The 8,116-nt window shown below is 35.9% G+C and overlaps 1 pseudogene; it reads left to right on the top strand.

The window, feature by feature from the left end:
- The first annotated feature begins 1,278 nt into the window (after nucleotides 1–1,278).
- Nucleotides 1,279–7,442, top strand: LOC120586105 (Golgi phosphoprotein 3-like; annotated as a pseudogene).
- The last annotated feature ends 674 nt before the right edge of the window (nucleotides 7,443–8,116 follow it).

The raw sequence follows: 8,116 nt of genomic DNA, 5'->3' as shown, positions 1-8,116 counted from the left end.
AAAGAGATCCTTGAAAAACACAACTTACCAAACTGATACAAAAAGAAATAGAAAGCCTGAATAATTCTATTTTTAAAATTGAATTGATCAAAATTCTTCCTTAAAAACTAAAAAACAAAAACCTAAATAAAAACCTAAAAAATAATATAAACTGCAAATCCAAATTGTTTCCCTTGGGAATTCTATCAAACAGTTAAGGAAGAAATAATACTGATTTTACACAAACTCCTTTAGAAAGAATGTTACCAACTCATTTTGTGAAGCCAATATGACCCTACCAAAACCTCTACAGACACTGCAAGAAAAGACAATTCAAGACCAACATCTCTCATGATGCAAAAATCCTCCACAAAATACTAGCAAGTTGAAAGCAGCAACACTACATCATATTTAAATGGATTTATTCCAGGAATGCAAGGTTGCCTTAACATTTGAAAATCAATTAATGCGATTTGCCACATTAACAGAATAAAGGAGAAAAACAATACGATCATACCGATAAATGGGAAAAACCCACCTCTGATAAAATTCAATAGCCATTGTGATTTTAAAACAAAAACTTCTTTGCAAACTATGAGTAGAAGGGAACTTCTTGTTGAAAGGCATCTAGGAAAAGTAACATCATACTTAATGGTGATATATCAAATACTTTCCCAAGATTGTGAACAAGGCTAAGATGTTTACTTTCACCATTTCTATTCAATATTATACTAGAGGTCCTAGCCAATGTTAAAAGGCAAGAAAAAAAAAAAGTCATACATATTACAAAGGAAGGAATAAAACCATTACCATTTTTCAAAGCATTAAAATTCACAATATACTAAGGAACAAATTTAACAAAAGACATATAAACCTCTACAGTAAGAATTATAACATATTACTGTCAAGACAAGCTGCAATTTAGTGACTGCTTTTTATTAAAATACTTTCTAAGGAGGTTCTGTTGGAGGCACTTTAATGTTTTGATGAAGCCTTCCTCAAGCTCAACAATAGCCTGACAGGGGCCAGGGAGAGGTTTCCACACTACTACTAGTCAGTTCTGCTAACAGCTGGTAAAAATTTTATAAGAGAAAACTCTACAATTATTATATTTTTTTCCTCATCCTACCTGTATTATACTCATGTACCCTTCTCATAGCACCCTATATATGACATATACATAGGCAGGGGAAGCACTATTGAAAACCCAAGCATTTTATCCTTTGATAAACTTCCTTTTATCCAACATCAACTTCCTTTGATGTTGGCTTAGCATATACTGCGTACATTTGGACAAAGATGGAGGCCACCAGCTCAGGAATTCAGGCAGCTCGAGAAGGTGGAAAAGGTAAGAAAACAGATTTTTCTCTAGAACTTTGAAGGAACACAGCCCTTTGACACCTTCCGTTTAGCTCACTGATATCCATTATAAACTTGTGACCTCAGGTTTATAAAATAATCAATCTGCATTGTTTTTAAGTCACTAAAGTTGTAGTAATTTGTTACAGCTGCAACAGGAAACTAGTAGAGAATCTTTTCCGTCAAATCATGTAATTGAATACTTTGGACACAAGGTGGCACTAGACTACCAGATTATCAAAGAAGCGCTTTCAATTTTGCGATAATGCATTACTAAAGGCAATGATACAATTTTCTTCTAACAAAAATTCTTTAATCATCTCATCACATTTACATCTAAGTTTTCTTCAATATTGTTGGCAAGTCCTTTAAATTGGCCTTGATGAATTTTTAATTTGATTTCTGGCAATGATTTTTTTTAATCTAGAATGATGAACCATAAATGAATAGAAGCTGCTAGAATATGTGTCACAAGAATAAGAACTTTTTATGTTCCCAGTACCTACAACACTGACAGCAGCCCAAAGCAGTAGCCCAATAAATAATTGTTAAATGAAAGAACTTCTGGTGTCTGATTTGCATGTATAAATTGTCAAATCTTTTCTCACATTAACCTAAATAATCTGGAACTTGAAGAAAACTCTTTTGTCCAAGAATTTTAAATTTAGCCCTATTCATGGAGCATTCATTTATTCAAATGTGCTTACAATGCATTCTTCTTTGTACTAGAAATGAAATAGCCATTCCTTGCTCTATGGAGCCCTCCCTGCCCTCTGCCCAGGTGTGTCTAGTTCTATGCCAACTCCCCCAGGCTTCCTATTCTCCTCCCTGTGTGTGCCGATGACTGGGAGAACGTGTGCATGGTCACAGAACTAGGGACAGAAGTGAATCGCCTGGGAGGCAGGGTTTCTAGGTACTCTGTGCATATTTCTCTGTACCTGCCCTGGCTTTGGCCGCTCCCACTGTTCCAGGACCTTAGGCTCTATCCCTTGGCTTGTCCAGCTCTCCATGTCAAAGTAAGAAAGTGTCCTTTTTGGAGAGTTTTCTCCAGTATACTCTGTACTCAGATACCTAGTAAATTCTGATTCTGATTCTTTTCTATTCTTGTAGTACTATTTCTCTCCCTTTTCATGCTGTATTATAGTTAGTTGTGTAAAGTGGCACCAGATTATAATTTCCCTGTAGAAAAAAAATTATATTTTATTCTTTTTTGTATTCTCGACACTCAACCAATATTGAGAACAAAGTATAATACTTCTAGAAGGAAGAGAGGGGAGTTAGGAGGCTGTCCTATCAATGGGCTCAGACCGCAGATGGGTTAAATAACTATTGCTGATTTCTTAATATTTACGTACAGGTGTGTGCACGCATGTTTAACTCAAAAGAAAGAAGTAATCAAGATTACATTCATTATTTGAATATAATTTTTTTACAAACTCTTAGGATAGTATATATAATGAGGCCTAAAATCAATGCTGTCTTTTCACTTTTAAAAAGATAAGGAAGGAATTTGAATGTAAATTATAATGTTTTTCTTCAAAGAGAAATGATTTGACACTCTTTAATTTGATAAAGCTCTTTATGCTTCAAATACGGACTTGGGCTTTAAATATTAATAAACCTCAGAAAGCGGGAATCAAATCCTCAACCCTTCATGAATTAATTATTACAACTTTAAAACTCCAATTTTACAAGGCAAATCATAAAGAGTAAAATGGCTTTTCCAACTCATGCCATCTCTTTAGCATTAATTCATATGATTAAATAAGTTTATATATATTAAATTGAGTATTAATACTATAATACAAAGTTTACTATTGTTATTATGTAATTTCAACTATAGCTTTTTGTATTCAATATAACTATAATTCTTTTTACTCAATTTTTATTTTTATCAGAGTGCTGTATTTGAATAATATAAAAAAGCAAATATTACAAAAAGTAATTTTTACTAAACAATAGTCCCTTCTCTTCACCTTTTTACTTCCATTATCCAAGAAACCAATTTCAATTTTTTAACTATTTTCTATGATTTTACTTTTTTATTTCTAAATTATATATATATGTATACACACACACACACACACACACACACACACACACACATACACACACACTGCTATCCCTTGACTCATCTGAATAGACTTACCTGATGATTTCCAACTACAGGTAATAAAAATTTTAGGTCATTTATATTCCCTCTTTTCCTCCTACCATCTTCTTAATAATATTTTCTCTCAAATATCTGTTAAATCTATATTCAGTGCTTTCATAATCTTGACTATGTATATGGAGTATGTAGTTTACTTTTGAGCCAAGGAGCATGATTCTACATCCTTTCTTACCAAACCTGTTAGATAATTGAAGAATTGTATCTCCACCCCTTCAGTCCCAGACAGCCCTCTCAGTGCCTCCATCCTTCTATTGCAAGCTGATGGCTCCACTGCGGACCTGTCGCTCCTCTGTTGTCTTGGGACTTCCATTGGCCATTACGCTGGGGATTCTCTTTGCCTCTGTTGGAGCTTGTTTCCTCAATCCCATCTATCCCAACATCTCAATATCCTCCTTCTAAGTCGAGCCCTTTTGTGTGAGCGACTGCACGTACAACCTCAAATAGTTTCCTAAGAAAGGTGATTAGGAAGTACATTTAGAATTCTCAGTTAAAAAATAATTATCTCTTGGAAAATTGAAGGTCTAGCTCCATTATTTGAAAGTCTACCTCTCTTTCAGGAAATTCGATACCATTCTTATTCACAATCTTCTTTTCATTACCAATCTCCGCTGGTCCCCTCCCCGCCCTCCACCTCCACCAGATGCTTTTAGAGTCTTCTCTTTATCCCTGATGTTTCAAATTTCAAGATAATGAGCCTTTTGTTGTTGTTTTTATTGTTTGTTGGGTTTTTGTTTGTTTGTTTTCTTTTTTGACTTTTATTCATTGGGCTAGATACCCAAAGTGCCTTTTTGGGAAGAGCTCATGTTCTTCAGATCTGGAAAATTCTCTTATGTTATTTTTTAATACTTTTCTCCATCATTCATTTTTGTTATCTCTGGAGCTCCTATTATTCTGCTGTTAAGCCTCCTGCATTGATCAACTAATTTCTTAAATGTTCTCTTATGGTCTGATTATTTGCCATTTTGCTCTACGATTTGGATTCATACATTTTTCTACTGAATTTTCATATCTGCCATTCAAATTTATTTTTTGTTGTTCTCTGAATATTCTTTTTAAAGTTACCATTTGTTCCTGTTTTATGGATATTGTTTCTCTGAGAACAGTAATGACCTTTTCCCCCCCATTTTCCTTCTTCCCCTATAGTTTGAGTTTTCTCCAAGTTCCTTTTTTAAAAAAAAAAAAACTGGCATAATTAATATGCCATTTTAAGTGTCTAACTCACTGATGTTTACTGTATTCACTGAGTCATTCAACCATCACTGAAATAATCCAGGTTTAGAATATTTCCATCACCCCAAAAAGATCTCTGTGTCCGTATGCAGTTCATCTCCATTCCTAGCCCTGATCCCAATCTGCCCATAATCTGCTTTCTGTCTCTCTACATTTGCCTTCCCTAGACATTTCATATAAATAGAATCATACAGTATGTGTTCTTCTGTGTCTGATTTCTTTCACCTCTCATGATGTTTTCGAAGGTTATTCCTCTTGCAGCATGTGTCAATGCTTCATTCCTTTTTGTTGTTGAAGAGTATTCCATCGTGTTGATTGTGTTCTGTCATTCACCAGTTGACTAGACATTTGGATTGTTTACGCTTTGGTGAAATTATAAACATATTTTTGTTATTTTAATATTTTATTTTGAACTCTGTGTTTCGCATTAGAGAGTTTTTCCCAAATGTATGATACTCTCTGGCAGTCTGCTCATATTTAGAAAGGAAAGCCAAAGAAGTTATTTGAAAGCCGTATGTGTGTGGTGGGAAGTGGTGAAGTGGGGCCTTCATTGTAATTCTTTAGGGAAATCCTCATGTCGGTGTTTTTCATCCTTTTTCTCTTGGGCTGGTGGAATTTTCCAGAGAAGACTCTTCAGTGCTTTGGCTGGAGAGAATAATCCTAGCTTCCAGTGTTCCATGAGTCAAGAGGAAGGAGAAGTCTGAGATGTCGTAAATTTTAAGACATAAGCTTTTATTTGACCCCCATTTTCAGTGGAAGATCCTTGCCTCCTTCAACTGTGCCTTGTGTCCCTGAGTTGAGAGACCGTGTTTTATTCTCTTCTACTGGGGCGGCTGCACAGAGTAGAGGAGAAGATCTAGAGATGCTTTTTAGATAGACTTTCAAACCCCCTCTCTATTTTTAGCTCTACCATTATCTGCTCCTCCTCCCCCATTTCCACAGCTATCTGGTGCCAATTTCTGAGACTTTGGGGTTCTGCAGTGTAAAGTAGGTTACCTCTCTGCTTTGTCCACTGCCACTCTGGGATTAGTTTTCGTGGGTTTACTAATTTATCTACCACTTTTCCATCTACTTCGCAGCATCCAAAATGTTACTGCTATTGTTTTCTTTCCCATTCTCATTATGGATTTATGCTTCTATAAAAATCCTTTTGCTCTCATTTTCATAGCATTTTCATCTGGAACAGAGTATTTATTCAACCAGCCATCTTTAATGAGAATCACAGTTTAATTCTTCAATGGAAAAAAAAAAACCTTTCAATTCCAAATAATTTATGTAAATACCTCTCTCAAAGAAATGTATCCTAACTCACAACTCCTTAAATGTGCGCTGCCCATAGTGACTTCCTTCCAAAAGGACAGAAAAGAATGGCATAGGAGCAGAGCAGCTTTAGAGTGAGAAACACTACCTCAGCCAGCCGACTCAGGTCAACATCAACAGCGACAAGTCATGCTGACAGTATGCAGCCTTTGTGGTTCCCTCCCAAACGCCCATAACCACAGTCTAATCGTAAGAAAAACATTAGACAAGTTCCAATCGATAAAATACTTGACTAGCACTTCTCCAAACTGTCAAGGGCATCAAAAATAAGGTAAGTCTGGAGAACCGTCACAGCCAGGAAGAGCCTGAGGAAATACGATAAGTAAAGGTAATATGGTACCCTGGATGGGATCCTGGAACAAAAAAAGAAATCAGGCAAAAACTAAGGAAATCTGAATACTGTATGAATTTCATTTAATAGTTACGTATCAGTATCAATTCGTTAACTGTGATAAACGCACCACACTAAAGGGGACACTGGATATGAGACAAACTGGGTGTGGGGCATATAGGAACTCCCTATTTTCACAACTTTTTTTATAAATCTAAAATTCTTTTTAAAAGTTTATTAAAAAATACAAATTAAAAAACCCCTCTCATTTATCTTTTGGCTATTTATTGAGACCTTTATGCCAAAAGAAATGTGCCAGAAATGATCATTTTACAATTTGGCTCATTTCTACCTTATACTAAAACTATCAGCAATCTGTTCTAATTCATGTATTAGAATAGTTTATTCATTCTCTTACAAATATTTATTAAACACGTACTATGTTCCAGGAAAATGCCTCGTGCCTGGGCTACAGAGAGTAATGAAATATGACTTCTGTCCCACAAGAAGTTCACGTTCTAGGAACACAGACCGGCATAGAACACTTCTTGTATTCCACTTCTCCAGAAATACACCAGCTACAATTAACGTGTTTTGCTATTCGTATATAGAGTACAAGGAAAATAACAACTGAGATTCTTCTCTGTAAAAGCATTTGTTTAGATGACACATGGAATCCCCTAGAATTATATCGTCAATTACGAAACATCCAGGAACGATCAACTAAAAACCTGGTAGAAAAGGGAATAGTGACAGCAGAGAAACAGAACTTCCTACCTTTTGACATGACGACACATTAAGCAGCGCTTTATCAACAAGGTACAGGAAGCTGTTCTTGACGAATGGGTAGACAAGCGCTTGTTGGCCCTCATTTACCTAGCCCATGCCTCCGATGTTCTGGAGAATGCTTTTGCTCCGCTTCTGGATGAGCAGTATGATTTAGCTACGAAGAGAGTGCGGCAGCTCCTTGACTTAGATCCTGAAGTGGCATGTCTGAAGGCCAACACCAACGAGGTTCTGTGGGCTGTGGTGGCAGCATTCGCTAGGTAACTAACTGCTCAGAGTGCTGTTCTCCTCCTTCATGTAAGCCAGTTGCGTCTATTCTGTTGACTTCTGATTTTCTGCAATTTTTGCTTTCCCACGCTAAAACTGGCTTTTGTTTTATAAAAGAACAGGTGGATTTTTCTTTTATATATGTTTGTTTATGCAGGAATCTTCTGGTGTGTGAGATGTTTGTATTTGGGTTTAGAAAAATTTTTTACTGCCTATTGGCATTCCTTCTTGGGTTCAAGAGAGTTGCCATTCTCACCGTAACAGGTTTTGGAATTCTGTTATGATTACTTTCAAACTACCTCCAGTTCTAAATACACATTGTTACTATCTCCTTGGTTTAAAATATTCTTCAAGTACAAATTATTCTATATTCTTAAAAAATTGAGACAAATCACACACACACACACACACACACACACACACACACACACACACACGTCTTTAACTCACCAAAAGCAAAAGGCTGTATCTATTAGGGTATTTTATAATGGAGCTCAAATAACATGCATACCTTAAAAAATGTATTTTCCTGGCATTATGCTAAGTGAAATAATCAGAGAAAGACAAATACTGTATGATATCACTTACATGTGGAATCTAAAAAAGCCAGATTCATAGAAACAGATTAGAATGGTGGTTGTCAGAGATTGTGGGGGCAGGGTGGGTGGAGC

This window comes from Pteropus medius, unplaced genomic scaffold (genome assembly GCF_902729225.1).
Source record: "Pteropus medius unplaced genomic scaffold, Ma_sr-lr_union100, whole genome shotgun sequence".
Taxonomy (NCBI): domain Eukaryota; kingdom Metazoa; phylum Chordata; class Mammalia; order Chiroptera; family Pteropodidae; genus Pteropus; species Pteropus medius.
Note: the sequence above shows the minus strand (reverse complement) of the source record. Positions and strands in the feature narration are given on the sequence as shown.